Source organism: Bidens hawaiensis, unplaced genomic scaffold (assembly GCF_021521415.1).
Source record: "Bidens hawaiensis isolate Kalapana, Puna unplaced genomic scaffold, B.hawaiensis_p1.1 tig00006250_1, whole genome shotgun sequence".
NCBI classification, from domain to species: Eukaryota; Viridiplantae; Streptophyta; class Magnoliopsida; order Asterales; family Asteraceae; genus Bidens; species Bidens hawaiensis.
Window position 1 is genome coordinate 335,410 of NW_027491413.1, and position 26,311 is coordinate 361,720.

The 26,311-nt window shown below is 42.9% G+C and overlaps 1 pseudogene across 1 annotated transcript in view; it reads left to right on the plus strand.

The window, feature by feature from the left end:
- The window catches only part of LOC143631700 (rho GTPase-activating protein 7-like), a 28,036-nt pseudogene extending 2,076 nt beyond the window's left edge, over positions 1-25,960 (plus strand). Inside the window, exons 5-20 of the transcript XR_013153407.1 lie at positions 419-538; positions 632-709; positions 790-842; positions 971-1,040; positions 1,534-1,621; positions 1,699-1,933; positions 2,641-2,865; positions 3,443-3,723; positions 4,286-4,335; positions 22,774-22,834; positions 22,908-22,990; positions 23,115-23,228; positions 23,854-23,993; positions 24,132-24,201; positions 25,162-25,368; positions 25,771-25,960. The product of XR_013153407.1 is annotated as a rho GTPase-activating protein 7-like (transcript). The remainder of the gene's footprint in view (positions 1-418; positions 539-631; positions 710-789; positions 843-970; positions 1,041-1,533; positions 1,622-1,698; positions 1,934-2,640; positions 2,866-3,442; positions 3,724-4,285; positions 4,336-22,773; positions 22,835-22,907; positions 22,991-23,114; positions 23,229-23,853; positions 23,994-24,131; positions 24,202-25,161; positions 25,369-25,770) is intronic.
- Positions 25,961-26,311: the final 351 nt, after the last annotated feature.

Genomic DNA, 26,311 nt, shown 5'->3' on the forward strand with positions numbered 1-26,311 from the left:
TGTCCGTGCTCGTTCAATAAGAAAATGCACATGTTAGTGTTTTTTTATGTTCGTTCTTTAACAATGTAAACGAACGGTTCACGAACGTAAACAAACATAACTAAACATAAATGAAAGAACATAACTGAACATAGCTGAATGAACAAAACTGAGCTAAAACCGATGGGAAAAACAATGTGTTGGGCCTACAAAAGTAAAAAAGTTATTATAATTAAACTCATTTGTAGTGGACCAACAAAATTAAAATGAATATATTAATAAACTTTCACGAAGAACTTCCCATCAAACGGTTCACGAACTGTTCACTAAACGTTGGGTTCGCTTACATGGTGCCTACTTAGGACCCTGTTTCAAGATAATCAAAAAATCTAGTGTCTTTAACTTTTGGCGGTAACTTATTTAATATTTTATTTTTCAGGGAGAGATAAACAGCCCGTTAAGTCTTTAGTTGTTGGAAGACCGATATTGTTAGCACTGGAGGACATAGATGGAGCCCCATCATTTCTTGAGAAAGCCCTTAGATTTCTCGAGACACATGGTTAGTTTCTTTCTGAATAATTATGAAATGTAAAAATGAAAAAGAGTTATTGGTTCTTCTATGAGGTAAACTTATATTCACCCTGCATTAAAGGAAGCAAAGTTGAAGGAATTTTGAGACAATCTGCAGATGTAGAGGAGGTGGACCGTAGAGTTCAAGAATATGAAAAAGGTTTCATTTTTTCTAATCATATTATTATTGCTGAATTTAGAGTTTGTTCAGATGCTAAAGTTTAATATACATTATTGTAGGAAAGGACTTTAGTTGTGATGAAGATGCACATGTTGTTGGTGATTGTGTTAAGGTACATATTTGATTTGATTCCGCTTATATGTGGAAGAAGGTTTAATTACTTTTATAGATTATGTGATATTTAGTGGTGACTATTTGGCATCTTGTATTGATCATTGATTATATTGTTTTTGTTTGCAGCATGTTCTTAGACAGCTGCCCTCGTCACCTGTTCCTGCTTCATGTTGCTCCGCTTTGTTGGAAGCTTATAGTGAGTTGTACTCTCCTCCCTGTGTTTTCAGTTGAAGGAGCAATTATACTTAGGGATTAAAGATTAATTGTAATATTTTATCTTTTTTTAATTTTTGTTTCATTTTTTTATTGAATGGTAGAATATGCTAGCTGTTTTCTGTAGGGCCTGTAAGTGAACCGGATGTTAACTTAAACAAGCGTAAACTGACGAACATAAATGAACGTAAGAAATTGAACACAAAACGAATTTAAATTAACGACCAAGACATGTGTTAACGTACGCTCGTTTAACTAAATGAACGAAAGTTTTTGTTCATGTTCGTTTGCTTATAAAGTCAACAAACTTCCCGCAAAACGGTTCACTGAACTATCGATTCATTTACAGGCCTAGTCTTTTGTAATAACGCATTAACACATTAAGGGAAATCATGTTGTTTGAATTCACACTTCATATTGTTAATAAACATTGTATTTTTATAGTATGCATACTAATAATTATTGCAATGATCCAGAAATTGGTCAGAAGGAAGCTCGAGTAAACGCTATGCGAACTGCAATCTTTGAAACATTTCCTGAACCAAATAGGCATTTATTACAAAGGTTTTTTCTGGCTTATTATAATTATACTGTTTGTACTTTGTCGGATTTTTAAAAATCCAATAATATTTTACTTGCAGAATCTTGAAGATGATGCACGCTGTTTCTTTAAACACTTCGGAAAACCGAATGACAGCATCAGCAGTTTCTGCTTGCATGGCACCGTTGCTCTTACGCCCACTGTTGGCTGGCGAGTGTGAGTTGGATGATGATATTGATGATAATTCTGCACAGCTGCTTGCTGCTGCTAATGCTGCAAGTAATGCTCAAGCTATTATTGCAACTCTTCTAGAGGAGTTTGAGAATGTATTTGATGTAAGATTTTTTTGTATGTACCAAGGTGGCAATTTTGACCTGTTTAGTGTTTACTTTTGAGTCGGTTCTGGCGATTTGGGTCGGTTTTTTTATCGGCACTCGTATCCTTAGGTCTTTGTAAGTTTAGTAAAATGGTAGCTTTTGGAAAAGATAAAATTTTTTTCACTTTGAGTATAAAAGGGTTTACAAAAAGAAAGAAAAAAACAAAAAAAAAGTGAAACAGAATTAATTGCATGAAATCGGTTAAATTAATAATATACACGTATTACAATTATGCGATTCTTATACGTGCAAAAGTATTATCTTTCTATAAATATGAGATAGATTAAAAAAAGTATTTTCTGTAAAATATTTAGCTAGTTTGGTTTTGGTGTCCAGTTCCAAACCGTTAACTGTAAATCAAACTGTGAACCACGTTTTCCAAACCGTAAACCGAACCGGTTTACTCTTAACCTGGCCGGTTTAGCTCAGTTAATGGTTTTTGAACACCCCTAAAAAAGTTTAGCTAAAATGACAAGTCAAATGTTTCTAACAGGTTGAATATTGAAAGTCACCACTCACCAGGATTCATTTATACAAAGATTTATTTATTTTTTCCGGGAACAAACACCCTAAGTATTTAGAACAGATAAGTGTTTAGCGCTCAACTCAACTAGTAAGCCCGACCCGGCCCATTCCTAACTACTGAAAATGTATCTTTCTTTCAGGATAATGCTATGGTAAGATGTTCTATATCAGCAGCATCTCGGGACATTAGTGCAAGTGAAGATACAAGTGATGATGAAAATATGGAAATAGAAAACAATGTTTACCATGATGCAGAAAACGAAACTGGTCAAGAATCTGATGATGATGATGATCCCGAACGTATATTTAGTGGAAAGTTGAGTGAAAGCAGTGGTTATGCTGGCAGCGATCTTTATGACTTTAAGGTACTTACTTTCTCGCTATTGGCTGAGGTGGCATGGATTAAGCTTAAAACTCTTTTTTGACCAAAATTATATATAATTAATATTACAAAATCTACATTAATTTAAAAATTTTGATCGAAATGATTTACGAGGTTTGACACATTAAAATTACATTTTGGCTGAATTCGACCCGTTTGACCACATTCAAGGGTGATTTCAACCTCTTTTGACACCATCAAGTGTGATTTCAACACATTCACCCATATATTATCAACCGGCAATGTAATTTTTTAAAAAAAATTATTTTAATGTCTTTTTTTATTTTATTATTTTTCTTTAAATATGTATTTTTTTATTTTTATTTTTTTATAGTTTTGGTACCGTAAGGAACATAACCGAAACTGACTGAATTCACGTCAACTTGTTAGAGTTGTAACCTGAATCGTAACCTTTACTCTAGGATGATCTTAACCATATCTTCATGTTTTCTATTTTTATTTTATTTTTTGAATGTTGATTTCTTGAGTCAAGTTGTAATCTGCTTGAAATATTTTCTTGTCCCCAAATTAGTGATTTTTAATGTTTGGCACTTATTTAGGCATGTGGAGCTGATGAAACAGATGTGGTATATCCTAGAGACAACGTATATGCAGCAACTGTATCAGATTCATTGGAAGATTTTCAACCTCTTGAAGAAGATTCTAATGTTGGAATTAATGAGCAACAAATACAGCAACATAGGCCTAGTGATAATCAGATGGATGTACCTCAATCTTTAATTCTTTATCTGGACTCGAATCAAGTACCGGGACTCCTGTTAGCAAACTAACAGGATCCAATATTAGTTCTAGGCGCTCAACGATTTGGAAACAGAATAATGTAAGTTTCATTAACATTTATAGGTTTTCTTTTTCTTTTTCTTTTTTTAAATTTGATATATAATATCTATACTACTGTATCAAAACTGAAAATCTAAAGATGTTAGTTTTTGTTGTGATTTATGTTATAACTAGTGGCATGAACTTCTAACGCACACAAACGCAACATGAACTTCATGGTTTAGGTTTAGTTTAAATGGTTTCAGGTCAGACCCCGAACCCATTTAGCTAAAACCCGGCCGGTTCATGGGTTGACCTGATTATACATTTATTTAATTTACATTTTTTGAAATAACATAATCTATTCGAGTATATTTTATACCAAAATTCAAAACTTTTATAAATAAATTGGCATACTTTAACCGCTCAAAAGAAGTAATATGCAATTCGTAGAATTTTAGAGAATTAATTTTTTAAATTTAATAAATTTTTTCATCTTAATCGGTTTGTGTTCGGATTCATGTGTGACACGATTTTCGGGTTTGTGTCAGGTCCGACCCATTTAGCAACACTAAATACACCATGGTCTCTTTTTGCTGATCGTTGTTCTTTCTTTTCCACAGGGAAGAAAGACCCCCTCAGTGGAATCATTTGATTCTTCTGACGAGGAGGAGTAAGATTATGGCACCTGTCACACTTCAGTTAATTTTATTTTTTCCGCATTTAATATCATTGAAGAAACACTAACCGGACCCCGGGCAGATTACTGGTAACCTGGGGGTTAGATAGCTGTTTCCCACGAGGGGTTAGACCCTGAGAAGATGGTTCTTCTGATAACCTGCAAAACAGACACCGTGAGTGTAACACCCCGACCAAAGGCGGATTATACATCGGGGCGCCACATATTGTTTCATTACTCGTGACACTATTGGGTGTCAATATTTAATAAATACATTCATTCGCGCACGCGCAGGGTAAACACAAGACAACATAAATCATCATAAATCAATATATTATAAATCATAATAATAAAACAGCAATAACTTGTCTTGATACATTTTAATCTAGGTCCAAAATAAAGAAAACTTCCTAGGTGTCCACAAGCTCCAAAACAGCTACTGCAAACCTGAACATGTGTTAAAATAAACGTCAAACACTTGCGTGTTGGTGAGAAATCAAGTTTAATACAATACATAGATAACCATAAATCTGCGCGCAACATGAGTATGTCTGGTTTTCAACAAGGGTGTAATCTGATCGGGACCAACTCTAAGATTCATAAGACTGTCAGTGCTCACAATTGAGCTCACAAACAAGACAAACTGTGCATGTGTAAACAAAAGAGAAAATCATAAACGATAGTTCTCCCGTGTTCATCTAATGGTACCATGAGAACTGCGGAATAGACCGACAAGACGGTTAATGATCCACACATACAAATAAACAGCCAAGTCTACGTCCTCAACACATGGGATACTGCGCGACTAAAGTTCATAAACAGTTTAAGACTCTAAGTTTGTATGAACACATGAACATCCCAAAATATTAAAAGCAAAAAGGGATTAGGTACGAGATTACTCACTTGATAAATGATGCGGTGTAAGATAAAGCAAGAACCAACTTTAAACAAGCACAAGTTAACCTATAAATAAGATTATTGTTTTAATGATTTGTTTTAAGTCTTGATTATAAGTTAGCATAATTAATAAGTAAATTATTATATATAATATATATATATTACCGGAAAAGCAGGGCAGAACAGGGAGGAAGACGGAGGCAGAGAGGAAGACGGCAGAGAGAGCAAGGAGCAAGAGAACAGGAGAGATTAAGTGTTTTGTGTGTGTAGTGTTAAAACATTATTATTATTATTTATAGGAAAACCCTAGGAGACATAATCCCTAGAAAAGGGGAAAAGATCTTTAACAGGATCAAGCAAAAGATATCAAAAAGCATAAGAATCCAAAAGCAAAAGATATGGAAAGATATGGCAGCTGCAGAGGCAAGATAAAGCTGTCAGGGAACAGTAAAAAAAGGCATGGGCGGTTCAGATAAATGTACTGGTCAAGCATGGAAAAAGCAGATCTCCAAAGATAATGTCAGTCACTTATTCTGCCAACCAATGGGGTTGGTGCGCATGCTGCGCCGAAAGTAACTTTTCAGACATAAAGCAGATTAGGTCAACAGCACAAAAGATAAGACAACACAAAAGCAAACGGCTAGATTAAACAGAAGAAAACTCAAAGGGTTTAGCGCGAGAAGGCTGACACAAAAGGTCAAGAGAGCGCGAGCGCGAAGGCAGACAGAACTAACCTTAACGCGTCGCGGAAAGAACTACATTTCTCAGCGCGCCGCGGGAAGAATCACATTTCTTAGCGCGCCGCGGGAGGAACTAAAATTCCTAGCGCGCCGCGGGAAGAACTATAATTCTTCGCGCGTCGAGGGATGAACTACGATTCTTAGCGCGCTGCGAGAAGAACTACAAATCCTTAGCGCGTCGCGGGAAGAACTACCGTTCTTAGCGCGTTGCGAGAAGAATTACAATTCTTAGCGCGCTGCGAGAAGAGTTCGTCTCGCGTATCGCTGAAACAGGTGGTCTTCACGCAGGATTCCTTGTAAGGGATCTGGCGCGTGGAGCTGCGCAGACAACCTTAGGCGGGAAGGAACAAAGGACAAGCAAAGAGTTAGAAGAAAAAGAGGGAAACAAGGCTTAAGGGCGGGACGGCAACAAGAGGGAAAAGAAGGCGGAAAGAGAGGAGGAGAGGGACGGGACGGCGGAAAGAAAGAGAGAGAAAGAGGCGGGAAGGAAAATATATATATTATTATTAAAAGTAAAATATAAGTATAAATAAATACTAAATGATAAAAGAAAGAGATCGGATAAGAGAAACGGGTACCTGGGTCGGGTCGGATCAGGGCAGATGTTACAGTCTCCCCTACTTTAAGAAATTTCGTCCCGAAATTTATCTCGAAGTAGGTTGCGCAGAGAACAGGTGCGGGTACTTGATCTTCATTTGATCTTCCCTTTCCCATGTAAACTCGGCTCCGCGCTTGGACTCCCAGCGAACTTTCACGATAGGGATACGACTGCGCTTGGTTTGCTTTACCTCGCGATCCATAATCTCAACGGGCTTCTCAACGAAATGCATAGTTTCATCAACCTGAACTTCATCAAGTGGAATGTGAAGGTTCTCGTCAGCTAAACACTTCTTGAGATTGGATACATGGAACGTTGGATGCACATTACTGAGCGCGGGCGGCAGGTCAAGTCTGTAGGCAACTTTTCCCACACGCGCGAGAATCTTGAATGGACCAACATAACGAGGAGCAAGCTTACCTTTCTTCCCAAAGCGGACAACACCCTTCCAAGGCGACACTTTGAGGAGAACAAGATCACCAACTTGAAATTCGAGAGGCTTTCGTCTGCGATCTGCGTAACTCTTCTGTCGGCTTCTAGCAGTCAGCAGATGATCACGGATCTTGGCGATTTTATCGGTTGTCTCTTGAACAAGTTCGGGTCCTGTGATTTGAGTTTCACCCACTTCGTTCCAACAAATCGGGGAGCGGCACTTACGACCGTAAAGTGCTTCAAATGGGGCCATACCGATACTGGAATGATAGCTGTTATTATAAGAGAACTCGATCAAAGGCAGGTGCGAATCCCAATTACCTCCAAAATCAAGAACACAAGATCGGAGCATATCCTCAAGAGTTTGAATAGTTCGCTCAGACTGTCCGTCAGTCTGGGGATGATATGCCGTACTCATGTCCAAGCGAGTTCCTAGCGCAGATTGGAGAGATTTCCAAAAGCGAGATATAAAACGGCCATCGCGATCGGATATGATGCTCAAAGGAGTACCATGGCGGCAGACAATTTCCTTGACATAAAGCTGCGCGAGTTGCTCAACACGGTAGTTTTCACGAATGGGCAGAAAGTGAGCAGACTTGGTCAATCGATCCACTATTACCCAAATGCTATCATGTTTGCTTGCTGTCAAAGGTAACTTGGTAATAAAGTCCATTGCTACACATTCCCATTTCCACGTAGGAATTTCAGGTTGTTCGAGCAAACCAGATGGGCGTTGGTGTTCAGCTTTTACTTTAGAACAAGTCAGACATTTAGCTACGAACACAGCAATATCCTTCTTCATACCGGGCCACCAATAAGTAATGCGCAAATCCTTGTACATCTTATCAGCGCCAGGATGAATAGAATACCGAGATTTGTGCGCTTCACTCAGGATATCAGCGCGAAGATTCTCATCAAAGGGAATCCAGATGCGATTGAGATAACAGAGAATTCCACTCAGATTGGGCACAAAATGCGCTTCCGCGCCACACGCTAACTCGGCGCGAAGGTTACCATTACTGATGGATGCGCGCTGCGCGTCACGAATGCGCGATTCAAGGTTGCTTTGGATCGGCGCGAAGTGAAGCTGGGTGCGCGGCAAGATACAGTTAAGTTGGCAGGGTTTTCGGCTGAGCGCATCGGCTACCACATTAGCCTTACCAGGATGATACCGGATCTCACAATCGTAATCGCTGATGAGTTCGTTCCATCGGCGTTGCCTCATGTTAAGTTCCTTTTGATCAAAGATATGCTGAAGGCTTTTATGGTCAGTGTAGAGGATACACTTAGTACCATAAAGGTAGTGTCTCCAGATCTTCAAGGCAAAAACAACTGCACCAAGTTCGAGGTCGTGAGTTGTATAATTCTTTTCATGAACCTTGAGTTGCCTTGATGCGTAAGCGATAACCTTGCCTCGTTGCATAAGAACACAACCGAGACCTTGGTTGGATGCATCGCAATACACGACAAAATCATCATTACCCTCAGGTAGCGCAAGAACAGGAGCTTCACACAACAGACGCTTGAGCGTTAGAAAGGCTTCTTCTTGCTTCGAGCCCCAAATATACGGTTTACCTTTGTGCGTTAGAGCTGTTAAAGGCAAAGCGATCTTTGAGAAGTTCGAAATAAATCGCCGGTAGTAACCAGCTAAGCCCAGAAATGAACGGATCTCAGAAGGAGAGGATGGCGTAATCCAGTTCTTGATTGCTTCAATTTTGGATGGGTCGACATGGATACCCATCTTGTTAACAACATGGCCAAGAAACTGTACTTCATCCGACCAAAATTCACACTTGGAAAGCTTAGCATAAAGCTGCTCAGCTCTAAGCTTTTGCAATACCAACCGAAGATGTTGCTCATGCTCGGCCTTGGTCTTAGAATACACCAGAACATCATCGATAAACACAATCACGAATTTATCCAAGAAAGGCCTACACACCCGATTCATTAGATCCATGAAAACGGCGGGTGCGTTGGTTAAACCGAAGGACATGACCAAGAATTCAAAATGGCCATAACGAGTTCGAAAAGCAGTCTTCGGAACATCTTCATCGCGGATGCGCAACTGGTGATAGCCAGAGCGGAGATCGATCTTGGAAAAACAAGAGGCACCTTGGAGTTGATCAAAGAGGTCGTCAATACGCGGTAAAGGATACCGGTTTTTAATGGTGAGTTTGTTCAACTCGCGGTAATCGATACACATGCGAAACGATCCATCTTTCTTTTTAACGAACAACACCGGAGCACCCCAGGGCGAAGAGCTAGGGCGAATGAATCCTTTAGCAGTCAACTCTTGAAGTTGGCTGGCCAATTCTTGCATCTCAGCGGGTGCAAGACGGTAAGGAGATTTAGCTACGGGGGAAGCACCAGGGACAAGATCAACACGAAACTCGACTTCACGAGCGGGAGGGATACCAGGAAGATCATCAGGAAAAACTTCAGGAAAATCACGCACAACAGGGATATCGCGAAGCTTCTTCTCTTCAGCAGGTTTAACCACATGGGCTAAGAATGCAACACACTTCTTCCGCATAAGCCTTTGGGCTTCGGCGCAAGACATAAGTTTAAGACCGCGGGAGGGTTTCTCGCCGTAAATATGAAGATCACCATTCTCTCGAGGTATGCGAATCATCTTCTTGGCGCAAATAACTTCGGCGCGATTATGCGTAAGCCAGTCCATACCAATGATAACATCAAAGCTTCCAAGAGGCATAGGGATGAGGTCGATCAGAAAATCGTTTTCGTTAAGGTTAAGCGTGCAATCTTTAATCACTGAGTTTATTAAAACAGTTTCACCATGAGCCAATTCAACTGAAAAATCTTCTTTTAAATCGTTGCGCGGTCGCGCAAGCTTCTGCTCGAAGGCGCGAGAGATAAAACTTCGATCGGCGCCAGTATCAAAAAGTACAGAAGCATAAAATCCGTTAAGCAAAAATGTACCATTAACTACGTCATTATTCGCTTGCGCTTGGTGCGCGGTTATGTTAAAAGCTCGTCCACGCGTTACTTGGTTCGAAATCTGGTTCACCGGATTCGCTTGTGTGATTTGCACTTGTAGTCTCGGGCACGCGTTCCGGAAATGACTGGGATCACCGCAGTTATAGCACGATCTGGGTCGTGGGTTTTGGTAGGTTGGTTGTGGGTTCTGCGGGTAGACTGGTGGTGTTGGCGCAATTGGATTGGCGAGAAGGACTCTACAGTTTTCTGCAAGGTGACCAGCGCGGCCACATCGGGTACAAAGTCGACATGGGACTTGAGGTGGGTGGTGGAGTCTACAGGTTGGGCAAAAGGGATGGTTTCCTGTGTAAGGTTTCTTAGTTGGCGGGGCAGGGAGTGCTGGATTGGTTAAGGCATAGTTGTGGGCTACAGGAGGTGTTGGGTAAGCTGACAGAGGGTTAGGCGCGTAAACTGGGGGTTGGTAAATGGGTTGCTGGACAATGGGCGTGTTGGTAAGCGCATAGGCCTTGCGCCTGCGCTTGAGGTTGTTACGGTTTGAGGGTTCTGGTTTGGTTTCTGTTGGTTCAGGAACAGTCTTGGTGAGTTTGGTCTTTTCGGTTCCCCGCAGGAACAGGGTTCCTGCTCTGACATGGTTGTCGCTGAGCACTGCGGCCAACTCGATGGCGTCAGAGAGGGTTACTGGGTTTCTGGCCCATACAGAATCTTGAATTTCCATGGGGAGACCCCCAAGGAATTTCTCGATGGCTCGGCGGGAAGGGGTAACAAGGTGAGGGACCAGTAAGCTTAGCTCGTGGAAGCGCGTCGCGTACTCGCGCGCTTCACCGCTGTATTGCTTCAAGTTCCAGAATTCTTCCTCCAGGCGCTTAACTTCGTTGGGAGGGCAGAATTCTCGCGTAAGAATTTCCTTGAATTCCTCCCATGTCATGCTAGAAGCAGCCTCTGCGCCACGCGCATGAGCTACTCCATTCCACCATGTAAGCGCTCTGGATTCCAGGACACTGGAAGCATATAGGGTTCGTCTGTCTGAGGGGCATTGGGTGTGGAGGAAAGCGTTTTCTATTTTCTCAAGCCACTGGAGCATCACGGTGGCTCCTTCAAGACCTGTGAACTTTGGAGGGTTACCCGCGTTAAAGGACTTAATGTTGTAACCAGAGGTGTTGGTATTGTTTTGGCTCAAAGCTTGGGCTATTGCGGCGGCCATTTCCTGGGAACGTTGCTGTCTACGCATGCGCGAGGCTTCTCTTCTCTGAAATCGGCGAGATAGCGGAGGCATTCTATAAAAATTTTTAATTTTTAGTTAATATCTTGGTTTTAGCGCAAAGTATAACTTTATAAAGCTTGGTTTCGCAGAGTTAGATACTATCAAAAGTTAAAGTAGATTAAATGACCCTAATGCAGACTTAATAAAAGTAACAAATTCGAATCAAGAATCGACAATTCATGTATCACCATGACTTTCCGAATTCCCAATTTAAAATATACGAGCAAACGAGTATTGGAGATTGACGATTCATGTATCACCATGACTTTTCAATCTTCAATATAAAATATACAAGAAAATGAGTATTGGAGGTTGACAATTCATGTATCACCATGACTTTTCAAGTCTCCAACCTCAGAACATAATCGTAAATGGAAATTGAAAATCAACTATTCATGTATCACCATGACTTTTCGGATTTTCAAACCCAACAAACGAATATGTAAGAAAAATCAATAAAAATCGAAATTCAACAAAAATCGAAATATCGCGGAATAAAACATAAAATCATATACTGCGCAAGCGCGAGCATATTCATAAATAACGAGTAATTAACAATAAGCGCGCAAACATGAGATTTCTCTCATGCGCGATAAGGGACTCTTAGGTATTCTAGGCCGTTACGTCTAACCACCTATCCTAAAGTCACGGAGCTCTGATACCAATCTGTAACACCCCGACCAAAGGCGGATTATACATCGGGGCGCCACATATTGTTTCATTACTCGTGACACTATTGGGTGTCAATATTTAATAAATACATTCATTCGCGCACGCGCAGGGTAAACACAAGACAACATAAATCATCATAAATCAATATATTATAAATCATAATAATAAAACAGCAATAACTTGTCTTGATACATTTTAATCTAGGTCCAAAATAAAGAAAACTTCCTAGGTGTCCACAAGCTCCAAAACAGCTACTGCAAACCTGAACATGTGTTAAAATAAACGTCAAACACTTGCGTGTTGGTGAGAAATCAAGTTTAATACAATACATAGATAACCATAAATCTGCGCGCAACATGAGTATGTCTGGTTTTCAACAAGGGTGTAATCTGATCGGGACCAACTCTAAGATTCATAAGACTGCCAGTGCTCACAATTGAGCTCACAAACAAGACAAACTGTGCATGTGTAAACAAAAGAGAAAATCATAAACGATAGTTCTCCCGTGTTCATCTAATGGTACCATGAGAACTGCGGAATAGACCGACAAGACGGTTAATGATCCACACATACAAATAAACAGCCAAGTCTACGTCCTCAACACATGGGATACTGCGCGACTAAAGTTCATAAACAGTTTAAGACTCTAAGTTTGTATGAACACATGAACATCCCAAAATATTAAAAGCAAAAAGGGATTAGGTACGAGATTACTCACTTGATAAATGATGCGGTGTAAGATAAAGCAAGAACCAACTTTAAACAAGCACAAGTTAACCTATAAATAAGATTATTGTTTTAATGATTTGTTTTAAGTCTTGATTATAAGTTAGCATAATTAATAAGTAAATTATTATATATAATATATATATATTACCGGAAAAGCAGGGCAGAACAGGGAGGAAGACGGAGGCAGAGAGGAAGACGGCAGAGAGAGCAAGGAGCAAGAGAACAGGAGAGATTAAGTGTTTTGTGTGTGTAGTGTTAAAACATTATTATTATTATTTATAGGAAAACCCTAGGAGACATAATCCCTAGAAAAGGGGAAAAGATCTTTAACAGGATCAAGCAAAAGATATCAAAAAGCATAAGAATCCAAAAGCAAAAGATATGGAAAGATATGGCAGCTGCAGAGGCAAGATAAAGCTGTCAGGGAACAGTAAAAAAAGGCATGGGCGGTTCAGATAAAGGTACTGGTCAAGCATGGAAAAAGCAGATCTCCAAAGATAATGTCAGTCACTTATTCTGCCAACCAATGGGGTTGGTGCGCATGCTGCGCCGAAAGTAACTTTTCAGACATAAAGCAGATTAGGTCAACAGCACAAAAGATAAGACAACACAAAAGCAAACGGCTAGATTAAACAGAAGAAAACTCAAAGGGTTTAGCGCGAGAAGGCTGACACAAAAGGTCAAGAGAGCGCGAGCGCGAAGGCAGACAGAACTAACCTTAACGCGTCGCGGAAAGAACTACATTTCTCAGCGCGCCGCGGGAAGAATCACATTTCTTAGCGCGCCGCGGGAGGAACTAAAATTCCTAGCGCGTCGAGGGATGAACTACGATTCTTAGCGCGCTGCGAGAAGAACTACAAATCCTTAGCGCGTCGCGGGAAGAACTACCGTTCTTAGCGCGTTGCGAGAAGAATTACAATTCTTAGCGCGCTGCGAGAAGAGTTCGTCTCGCGTATCGCTGAAACAGGTGGTCTTCACGCAGGATTCCTTGTAAGGGATCTGGCGCGTGGAGCTGCGCAGACAACCTTAGGCGGGAAGGAACAAAGGACAAGCAAAGAGTTAGAAGAAAAAGAGGGAAACAAGGCTTAAGGGCGGGACGGCGACAAGAGGGAAAAGAAGGCGGAAAGAGAGGAGGAGAGGGACGGGACGGCGGAAAGAAAGAGAGAGAAAGAGGCGGGAAGGAAAATATATATATTATTATTAAAAGTAAAATATAAGTATAAATAAATACTAAATCATAAAAGAAAGAGATCGGATAAGAGAAACGGGTACCTGGGTCGGGTCGGATCAGGGCAGATGTTACAGTTGGTGAGTAGGCAGCGGCTGATAGTGACCAGGCCTGCCGTGTACTATTCCTTTTTCACCAACTACAGGCTAGGCACGTGATATGTCAGGAGTTGGTGAGTAGGTAGCGGCTAATAGTGACATACAGTACAGGAGCATGCTGCTCGCCATACTGTTGTCAATGAGCTGTCGTATCTTTGGACAGATCTTTTGCCCATACCTTGTCAGGTACAGTAAAAGATCCTCAGTATCGTACGGACTGGCCCATTTGGGCGGGAGTATTCCCCCTCCCGCCTTTGTGCGGGAATGTTCCCGGCTTGCTCATTCCTTCTTCAGGTGACTGCTGAATTATTATGAGAGTTAAGCCTTGTGCGTGTAGCCATGCTGCGCGGGTGGCCTTCCCTGATGGCCGGTATCCGTAACTGCGGGAACAGCCGGAGTACCTGGAAACCATTGGTAGGCGTTTCCTGCGGGAACAGCTTGCGTACCGCACGTGAGGACGTCACGTCTCTGAGCGTGGTGGGTCCTGCTGATCCAGTTGGTTTCTGCGCAGACGTTCCTTTAGTATAGTCTTGCGGGTTCAACCGCTCAGACGTCCGTTTAAGGAGTCTTGCGGGTTGAACTGCGCATACGTCTCTTCAAGGTGAGTCTGTGGGTCCAACTGGGCTCTGCTGGGACCTACCTCTTCAAGTCCCCCCAGTCCAATGTTCTTCTCATGAATGTTTAATAAAGTGAGGTGAACTTTTGGACTTAAGCAAAGGGTTTTTGAAAAGGGTTTAGTTTTAAGGTTTTCCATGGGGATTCTTCCCACGGAAGTCCTATTGTCACGCAGAATTTCCCACTGTTCTGCTTGATCTTTGGGTATGATGCGGGTAGGTCTTTAACCTCCTCGCAAGTCAGGAGCGTTGAGTACCTCTTGTGTAGATTCTCCATGAGGTTTTGGTAGTTTTGAACATAGTGATCAATTATGTTAAAACCATCAATTCCATCTTGAAGTTTCAAACAATCTAGTTCTCATCGTTCCCGCTATGCGGGGATGTTATTCCCGTGTGCGCAAGCATGGCCCAGAAGATCCTTCTTGGTTTCATTTCCCTGCGGAGTGCTAGGTATGTGAAGGGTTTCGCCTTGACACTGTACCCGCAACCGTCTTATAGTTACTTTACTCCCAAGGTATGTATTCCTGGCGTCAATTCCCTGCAGGTGCTAGGTATGTGAAGGGTTTTGCCTTAACACTGTACCCGCACCCGTCTTATAGTTACTTGGTTGCCGAGGTATTCCTGGCGTCAATTCCCTGCAGGTGCTAGGTATGTGAAGGGTTTTGCCTTAACACTGTACCCGCACCCGTCTTATAGTTACTTGGTTGCCGAGGTATTTTTGGCTTCAATTCCCTGCGGGTGCTAAGTATGTGAAGGGTTCTGCCTTGACACTGTACCCGCACCCGTCTTATAGTTACTTGGTTGCCAAGTTATTCTTGGCTTCAATTCCCTGCGGGTGCTAGGTATGTGAAGGGTTTTGCCTTAACACTGTACCCGCATCCGTCTTACGGTTACTTGTTTGCCAAGGTAAGGGGTATATTCCCGCTTACTTTTGAATCTTTTTGAATTTTGAATTTTGAAATTCGAAGAGTTGGTGGAAAGATAAGAACAGTCCAAACCTCTGAAACGTCGTGCGACGGTTTCTTCTGACTGTGTCAGGACGTGCAGGAAGTTATGGTGACGTGACAGTACATGGTCATTCCAGACGCTTTTTCAGGCGCGTGGGCGCGATTTTTCGGGCGCGTGGCCGCGAAATTAATGGTATGCGTCCTGTCAACAGCTGTTGCCAGCTTGCTTTTTGCCACGTGTCATAGTTTCATTGCACCTTCGTTTTCTCTCTCTTCCGCATTAATTTCATCGCATTAATTGCGATTAGTATATAAAGGGGGAGAGGGTTCATTGTAATCCACACTTTCACTCTTCTGTTCATCTTCTTTGCGATTTCCGGCGAATACTCACCTTTTCAGGCAAGCATTCTCCCGAAATCGTTTTTTTCTTCTTTTACAAGATGTCTCGTGATCTCGAATCTACAGCTGATGACAAGAGTACTGCTGGCGAGTGCCAGTGTGCTCTGCCTGGCGATCTGTATCGGTACGTCGTCAGGAAGTTCATGCTCGAGTCTCTCGAGCCTGAGTTTCCTGAACCCCATCAGACGGTGTACGATGCCCCCAGAGGCAAGATCGGGGTTTATGCTGATTCTTTGTTTATGGGAATCTTAGGTTCCCATTGACAAAGTTTGTTTACCGTGTCCTTGAGAGGCACGGTGTTCATTTGACCGAGTTGCACCCCATGGCGATCGCCAAGATTCGCCACTTCGAGTGGGTGTGCCGGATTTTGGGCATTGAGCCCTATGTTGACCGCCTGATGACCTTCTACACTTGGAGGTGCATCCAGGGGTGGTACACGTTGATAACCCGGATCAAGGGTTTGAAGATTTGCGCAACCGAGCGCAGTCTTCGCGCGTGGAAGCGGGAGTTCTTCTACATCTCCGCTCGCGCCATCCTCCTTGCCATGAAGTTTAAGAATGGGCAAGTACTTCCCAGCCTTCACGCCTCCAACTACGAGGAGGCGGAATGGTTCTCGAAGATATCTCGGGTCCAATCTCCGGTTTACCGGTTTGCGGAGTCCGGGATGGTGATGCTGGGGATGAGCCGGGTGTGGAAGGCTGCCGATGCGCAAAAGATCCCAATCGTCCTCGAATACGGTTCGAACTCTGTTCCTTACGGTATGCTTTGTATCTTTTTGTTGATTTTGAATTTCTTCTAACTTCTTTCCTGTTTATTTCAGAGGGGAACGACTTGCAGTCGCTCCTGAACCCGCGGGAGGCTGACGGTCCCGCTCGGATGGGTACTCGCGCTCTAGACGAGAACGAGTTGCCCATCCTAGAACAAACGGCGGATCGGTTCGTGGAGGTCTATCCGCTAGGCCATGAGATCCTTAACGCCCGTCGGCCAGGTAAGGCGCTATTCGACCCTCGACCCCTCAATGTTGAAACCTCTGCTGGAATTCCTTTAATCGTATGTTCTGATGAGGAATCCGCAGATGGTCCTCCGTTGGTGCGGAAGAAGAAGGTTGCCGGCGGGAAGGGGAAAGAGAAGGCCTCCACTGCCGATCCAGCGCCTCGGTCTGATTCGGAGATCGAGAGCGAAGAGGTGGCGGGGAATCCGGTGGTGATAAGACCACCGCTCCGGAGGTTGCGACTGTCACCTCCGGAGAGCCAAAGAAGACGACGGTGACCGGCGCAAAGAGGCCGGCTCCATCGGGTTCGTCCCCGCCTCTCCGTACCTTTAGGCTCAAGAAAACCCGTAAGTACAAACTTCCTTTATCTTCATAGCTTAATATCATTAACACTTATCTTCTTTACGCAGGCGTGGATGTTGACGCATTCCAGGGTGGAGTGCAGAGTAGTACTTCTCCGCCAATGACGGTAGGCTTGGTCAGCCTACCTGAGGTGACGACCCAGGCGCCTGCGCCTGCTTCCGCTGGTTCAGTTGCTCACTCCTTTGAGCCGATTGTTCCAGCTGTGATGACGTCACCGCCGGCTGTGAGTGCGATTTTTACAGCATCCTTCACCGAGCCGGCGGTTACTATTGCCGCGGATTCCGCGGCGGCGACCGCGGCGGCTGCTACCATGCCTCCGTCATCGGCAACGACGGTCGATCCATCAGGTACGCATGGGGCTTCTCGCCAATCTCTGCCACCTTCCCATCTGCCTGACCTCTTGGATGGATTTCCCTTGGGTTCAGGTGATGGGTTCGGTGGCTATCGGCCTGTTATTGACCCTACAGGTGCGTAGGGTTCTTTTGGCCCTTTTTATATATTTTTTCTTATCATCTTTTCTTAACTGCTTTATGTTTTTTGCAGTGTCGGATTCCAATGAAGTGTATGTTCCACGATGGAACATTCGCCGAGGAACAACCCTTCGCACCCCTGTGGAGTGCGTGGAGTGGGCTCGTCACGCTGCTCCTAGTGGTGCGTTGGGGGAAGCCATGGCTAGCTACCAGGAGGGTAGGCTAATCAATGAGCTTCGGGTTCTCCTGGCCCGGATGCAGCCGCGCGTCGAGCTGCTTTGTCGTGAAAACGACAAGTTGAAAGCAGCTCGCGTTAAAGAAGTGACTCAGGCGCGGGCTGTCCGGGAGGAGAACCAAAGGCTTTCCGCATTGGCTGCGGAAAAGGAGAAGGCCTTCAAGGCCCTCGAGGTTGAAGTTCAGGCACGACTCGAGGCCCGTTCCAAGGCTGCCCAAGCTGTTAATGAACAGCTTCGGCTGGCTAAGGAAACTGCAAGGAACGCAACCGAGAGGGCCACCAAGGCTGAAGCTGTTGCTGAGCCTCTACGCGTGGAGAATGAAGAACTTAAAGCCAAATTAGAGGCTCTCCAGCAGGCTCATGATGCCTTGGCGATGGAAGACGCCAAAAAGCTCCAAGAAATCCTGGACCAGAGGGGGGTGCTTGGCCATGCTGAGCGTAAGCTAAAGGGCGTCGAAGAGGCTGCGGCTAAAGAAGTGTTGCTTGCCAACCTCAACAAGAGTGAAGCCGATCGCGCCCGTAACGAAGCTCAAGCTGCCCTCCAAGAAGCCCTGGTTTCCAAGGAATGGCTTCTTCGAGAAGCGTTGTCTCAGGTAAGCTTTTCTTGTCTTTACGCTTTTCTTTGTAAATAGAAAAGGTTTCTGACACTTGTATATTTTCTTTTGTAGGTTGTGCATCGAGTCTTTGCTGAGACGTCGTATGACGATGCTATGAGCGCAGCCCTCAACGCTTCTCACGAGGACGGGGAAAAGGTCGGCTTCCTGCTTGGTCTAGGGTTCGTTGAGAAAGGCATCCCGCCTTCCAACTTCCCTTTGTACAATGTTGATACTGAAGCTGTTTACGACCAAGCAGTGAATCAGTACGCCGCCTTCCCGCATCCGGTGGTGGAGAAGGTGAATGAAGTTGCTGCTGCTGATGTTGGGCTAGCTATCCTTAAGGCTTTCCTTGAACTGCCACGCTCTACTGACGGTGCTGGTCCAAGTGGAAGTGGCCCTGAAGCCTGATCCTGTAGATCCCTTCCCACTGCTAGGATAGATTTAGCTTGTAAAGATTTATTTTCTTGTAGGCGGGTAGTTACCCGGCCATTCTTGTAATGAATCATTGTGAAATATAAATCTTTTTGCGGGTAAGACCGCTACTTTCGTTGGGTTCCTTGCTTTGTAAACGTTGTATGACTTGCATACTTTAGTTTAAATTAGCAATTTTCCAAGTGTTTAGAATAAGTTAACCTTTGAACGTGGTAGATAATAGGTGTGAAGTTTTGCTTCCTCTTTCGTGATTGTGCGGGTAGGACCGTCACTTGCACTTAGTAGGATGGCTAAACTTTACCTGCGTCTAACCTGCGTGTAGGTTTTCCTCATCTTTTCTGAGGATAAGTTAACCTTTGAACGTGGTAGATAATAGGTGTGAAGTTTTGCTTCCTCTTTCGTGATTGTGCGGGTAGGACCGTCACTTGCACTTAGTAGGATGGCTAAACTTTACCCATATCTGACCTGCGTGTAGGTTTTCCTCATCCTTTCTGAGGATAAGTTAACCTTTGAACGTGGTAGATAATAGGTGTGAAGTTTTGCTTCCTCTTTCGTGATTGTGCGGGTAGAACCGTCACTTGCACTTAGTAGGATGGCTAAACTTTACCTATATCTGACCTGCGTGTAGGTTTTCCTCATCCTTTTGTTTGAAATTCTGTTTTGAATAACCGTTCGACGCGCGGTTGTCAATAGGTTAGTGTTCAGTTTCCACTCATGATTCATGCGGATAGACCGGCACTTTCATTTAGTGGGACTGAACTTTTCCCCTTCAACTGACCTGCGTGAAGGTTTGTCGTTTTTTGGGTTTATGCGGGTTCTGCCGCCTTCCCCACGCAACGACTCACACTTATGTATGCGGTGAAAACCGGCATCAGTGTTGATAGTTCATAAAAGTATAAATGTAAAATCATCAGCGTCGATGTTTTAAGGAGAATCATTTCCATTAGAAGTGGCTCTTGGCCTTTTCTTTACAAATTTGGAATTGATTTACATGCAAACTGTCTAATTGAGCTCCCTTCCATGTTGGGATGGGAGTGACATCGAGCCGATACGCACCTGGTTCGGGATCTCGTTCTTTACGCAGCATGTAGTCTCCACATTTGAAGCTGGAATTTTATTCGTGTTTTCCCCAGCTGGGGTTCTACACGCATCAGCCTGCTCAGCGTTCATTGCGCCACGAGGTGCGCGAGCGTCCCATCTCTGACAAATGCTTCGACCATGTCCTTCACGTCTATGCATTCTTCGGTGTTGTGGCCTTTTGTCCTGTGAAAGTCACAGTATTTGCTCCGATCAGCATTGTGACGATGTCGGATTATTTGAGGCTTTGGCCATGGGAGCTCCTCAGTAGCGAATATCTCGGTGACGCTTTTGGTGAGCGGCGTCCATCTGGAGTTCTTGTTTGATTGTACGTTATCCCTTCCGCCTAACCGATGCTGCAAGCCGGATGAGGTGTCAAAGTTTACCCTTGACTGCCAAATGCCTAGCTTTCGCTTTTTGTTTAATCGGGCGGTAAGGACGTTGTCTTCTCTTGTTTTCTGGGTGTAGAGGTTTGTGCTCTGTGGGAGATCTCTACCCAGTTGCTTCTCCGTTTCCGCAAAGCGTTTAGCTGCTGTCATGATGGCATCCCATGTGGATGGCATGCCATCTTTACCCGTTAAGGTGCGGATGAGCTCTGGGTCGTTCGCGCCCTGAATAAAGGCAGCGCGAACAAGATCTTCGCTAATGTTACCCAGACTTAGCTTCTTCGAGTTGAAGCGAGTGATGAAGTCCAGCAAAGATTCATCTTTTTCTCGAATGCACTTGAGGATTGTCCATTGCTCCTCGGTATACTTTCTTTGCTGGCTGAAGTGTTGGCTAAACTTCTGTTGGAAGTCAGCCCAGTCGTAGATGTGGTTGACCGGTAGACGATCGAACCACGCTCTAGCAGCCCCGACAAGCGTCATTTGGAACATGTAACACCACGTGGGTTCCGTCTAACTACTGACGGTTGCCCCCGCTATGAATCTGTTCAAATGATCATCTGGGTCAGATATACCATCATATGTGCCTATGCTGGACATTTGTTTGGCACTTTTTGGGGCGATTGCTTCCGCAATGTCCCTTGCAAATTTGGACGTTCCCGCATTTGCAACGTTTGGTCTGAATGTTTTGGAGAAGTCTCGTGGACTTCCACCTGTGCTTTTTGGTTTGAAGGCTTGTCCAAAATGCCTTCTCGGTTGGGAGTCTGTTTCCGTACGCTTCCCTTTTGCCCTATGGCGAGGGTTCGCGTCGGAGTCGGACTCCTCCGAATCATCGTCCCAGTATCCTTCGAATTCGTCAGCCTGTTGGACGGAACGCAAGCGTTCGTCCAACTCAGCTTGGAATTCCTTTTGACGTGCCTCCGCCCATGCCTTAACCTCATCGAGTGTTTGGCGGGGGAGTCTTGTTCGTTTCTCTAACTGGGTATCGGTGATTCCCAGTGAGCGATTATTTACTGCACTTGCCCCAGCTTGGGTAACTGGGGTAGTGTTCGTAAAATTTACTTCACTTGCCCCGGCTTGGGCAACCGGGGTAGTGTTTGTAAAAACTGTGTAGCCGGTATTCCCCCAGTAGCTGGGGTTGTGGTTACCGGAGTTTCTTTAACCATCTTAGAAGTTTGAAAAAACTGGAAAAAAATGAAGTTCTAGCTTTTATGCACGGATGGCGCCAATGAAGAAACACTAACCGGACCCCGGGCAGATTACTGGTAACCTGGGGGTTAGATAGCTGTTTCCCACGAGGGGTTAGACCCTGAGAAGATGGTTCTTCTGATAACCTGCAAAACAGACACCGTGAGCTTGTCACTGAGAAGGGGGGGTTCCTCCTTGTGACCACCCTCCGGCGTGAGAATCAGACTAGGTTGCTCTTTAAATATAAGTGTATATTAAGAGATTGCTAGAGCAGATATCAGGTATAATATGATGATAATATGTTAAGATAAGATGATCATACCATTCGTGGTATTTATAGCCGGAGGTAGGTTTCCAAGGAGGTGTGGCCTGCTGAATAGTATTTCTGTTCAACCAACAGTGGCCTACGCACATGCCCTGCTGGTAGTTGGTGAGTAGGCAGCGGCTGATAGTGACCAGGCCTGCCGTGTACTATTCCTTTTTCACCAACTACAGGCTAGGCACGTGATATGTCAGGAGTTGGTGAGTAGGTAGCGGCTAATAGTGACATACAGTACAGGAGCATGCTGCTCGCCATACTGTTGTCAATGAGCTGTCGTATCTTTGGACAGATCTTTTGCCCATACCTCGTCAGGTACAGTAAAAGATCCTCAGTATCGTACGGACTGGCCCATTTGGGCGGGAGTATTCCCCATCCCGCCTTTGTGCGGGAATGTTCCCGGCTTGCTCATTCCTTCTTCAGGTGACTGCTGAATTATTATGAGAGTTAAGCCTTGTGCGTGTAGCCATGCTGCGCGGGTGGCCTTCCCTGATGGCCGGTATCCGTAACTGCGGGAACAGCCGGAGTACCTGGAAACCATTGGTAGGCGTTTCCTGCGGGAACAGCTTGCGTACCGCACGTGAGGACGTCACGTCTCTGAGCGTGGTGGGTCCTGCTGATCCAGTTGGTTTCTGCGCAGACGTTCCTTTAGTATAGTCTTGCGGGTTCAACCGCGCAGACGTCCGTTTAAGGAGTCTTGCGGGTTGAACTGCGCAGACGTCTCTTCAAGGTGAGTCTGTGGGTCCAACTGGGCTCTGCTGGGACCTACCTCTTCAATCATGAACTGAATTCTATGTGTTTGTAGACTTGCTATTCAGAGACTCGAGCTAACGAAAACTGACTTAAGACAAAAACTTGCAAACGAGGTCATACTTTTTTTTTTGCTTATTCTGCAGTGATCACATACTTAATAATATATTAATATTAATACTTGTTTAGGCGAGAGGTAACACGATACTCAAGCTAGCTTGGAAAGAAGGAAGCACACGTTACATGAACGTAGGGTGGCACTTGAACAAGATGTAAGCCTGGCTTGACATGCTTTTGACGAATGCTGAACTTGTGTTGACCGGACTTCATTTAATATGCTGGAGTTTGAGTTTGTTATTATTTCATGCTTCTGATTTTACTCACCTGTCATGACAGGTTTCAAGATTGCAAGAACAGTTACAGGCCGAGAGAGAATTAAGATCCGTATTAGAAGTTGGGTTAAACATGTCTTCAGGACCGGTTTCTGGATCCCATAATATGGATCCAAAGGTTTCTTTCCTTCACCTATGTGTTTTGACTTTTTGTATGTTATTTCTTTAGTGGAAACACCCTTTGTCCAAAAGTTTAAATTCTAATTAAACGAGCCGAGCCCGAGCTCGAATAGGATCGATCTTGGCTCGTTTAACTTGTGAGGGCTCTAGCACAAGCTTGGCTCATTAGTAGTTTTTCAAGCTCGAGCTCAGCTAGGGCTCTGCTCGTCTTATTTATTACTTAATCTATATACATTCTAAATTATAATTTTTATATATGATAGTCCATATTATTTAGTTAAATTTTATCATAATTTTACATATAATATTAAATAAAAGGCTTGCATGGGTCCGCGAGCCAGCTCTAGCTAGATAAGTGAAGCTTGGGCTCGGGCTCGTTTAAGCTCGGTTCAATTCAAGATTTTAGCGAGCCGATCTCAAGTAGCACACGAGCGTCTTGGCTTGTATGATTCGTCTATTACAGATATAATATTATTCCAGTAATAATAATACTAATTTTTTTAACATATTCGAAGGTTATATATGCTTTAGAAGTACAATCTGGGCCACTTTTAACCCTTTTAACCGTTTTTAGCTAATATTTTGTTAAAATTATTTGATTGATCATATACTTTTAAATGAAGATGAGAGCTGAGCTGGAAGAGATTGTTATTGCTGAGGCAGACGTTGCTCGCTTAAAGCAAAAGGTTGCAGAATTGCATCAACAACTTTATCAACAACGCCATTGTCACTATGATTATCGACATGACTATAATTATCAGCGGTGAGTTATTTTATTAATAAAACTTTTGGTTTTATGATGGAGCATATTAATCTTCTTGTACTTGTTTGGATATGTTATAAGTGATTATGTCATTTAATTAATCATAACCGGATTGTTAAACTTTATACTATTTGGTAGGAGAGTTTTACAGCAAGATTTTGATTCTACAATTGCTTATATCAACCATGAACCAAAACAAAGGTCCGAGGTAAATATACTCTAAATATGATGATTATTCATATTTTTTTGGCAATTTCAGTTTCCAATTTGGCCAAAAATGGGTTGATAGATGTGTCTGATCCTTAACGGGTCAAGCGGATTTGGGTCAAAAGTCATTCAAAGTGTACTCAAATGCATAACCCCCCCAAAACTGCTTTATCAAACAAAGCCATACTTATTGTAATGCTATAGTTTTTGTGTAATCGTGCTTAATCATTAGGTACCAAAATTAAAAAAAAGTATAAAAGTTGCATTGTGCAGGACCGAGCCGACTACAGTTGCTAAACATGTCGTGTTCATGGATTAGCATGTTGAACCCAAAATGAACTCTGAAATTTTACATGAACCTTGTGTGGGACTGACATGACTAGGGCTGCTAAACAGGTCGTGTTCGTGGGTTGGCATGTCGAACCCGAGACGAACTTGAAAATTTTACACGAAACCGAAAATCGTCTCGCACACATGAACCCAAACATGACATGTATTTGCGAGTTGACATGAAGACGACCTGTTTAACCCTTAAAAAACTAAATGTAGTGTTTTACATATTAATACTTTAAAATTCTAAAGTTACATATTATTTGTTATTATTATTACTGTTGTTTTTTGAAGCAATTATGTTAACCCATGACAATTCATTTTAAGAAAATTATGAACTTTGGCATAAATTTACCCAAATAGTTTATGTTTGTTAAGTAAATCAAATTTCAAAAAACTAAAAAATTAAATAAACACGTTTAATTTCAAAAACTTGATCACAGCCAGTTTAGATAAACGTGTTTACAGGTTGACCCAAACCCTTTAGACTAAACCCAAACCCGCAAATTTCGTGTTAGGTTTGTTTCATTTCCGAAATTCACACCCCTAGACCCGACCCTTTTTGCCACCTCTTGAGATATGTTTTGCTCATTTGAATAAGTCATGTATCTGTTTTTTACATAATTAGCAGGAAACTTCACTGGGCGCAGAACCGAGAAACATAAAAGGGCAAACCTTAATGAATGGAAACAAGAGTAGACAGCCTACTCGTGTTCAGTTTCTAGACCCGACAAGATTAAGTGATTCTAAAACTACCAAAACATCTACAAGTTTTTCCGTGGATGAATTTGGGCTCGTTGATTATGCAAATTTAGCATCTACATCTGGACCAACCGAGGTTAGACTTGATGCAAATGACTTATTTAAATTTTACTTTGTTTAATACGGATAAAATCATGAAACTGTAACAGGTTTTGAATTGTTTTAATCAAGTCACTCATACTTTTTTCTAACCATAAAACCACTCGATTTTTAATATTGTTCCATTGTTAAAACTAAATGACCTTGATGGAACAATTATAAAGTGAGGTTATTATTTAGTGACTTTTGTTCTTTACAGTTACCTCCTACTTCAAGTTAAAACATGAAATGTATAATCATTACATAGTAACTAGTTTCGTATATGTTCCATTTAACATTTATAAAAAAATTCACAACAGTGAAACAATATTCAAACTTGAGTTAGAAAAAAGTTTTGAGTGACTTGAATGGAATAGTGAAGAAATTTGGTTACTATTAGGTGAAATATTCATCGTTAGCTGCAGTAAAATAGCGTTTGGTTACTAAAGTAAAGGTTTTAAATGTGTAGGTGATTGATCATGCAAGAAACCCGTTGGCAGCATCATCATCATCGACATTAGTAGAATTAACAACCCGTCTTGATTTCTTCAAGGAAAGGCGTTCTCAGCTCATGGAACAACTTCACAATTTAGACTTAAGCTACGCAACCTCGTCACAAGATTTTGCATATAAACAACAACCCGACCGGAAGATCCCTAAAAGAAGTTAACCCTATTTGTATATCCTCCGTTTCTTCTCTTTTCATGATTCTTTTGTCATTTGGTGTCAAAAATAAAAACACCAATTTGTTATTTTGTGTACCCCCAAGAATCCTTGATTAATTGTATTATATATATGTTTTGATATGTGTTAAAGCAAATCCTATCCGGATCGATTATTGGGATGAGATCCACTCTAGTGGGTGGGTTTATGGGTGATATTTGAGAGAGATTAAAACACACAGTTAAGAGTGTTTGCTTATTGATACAAATAATAATCCT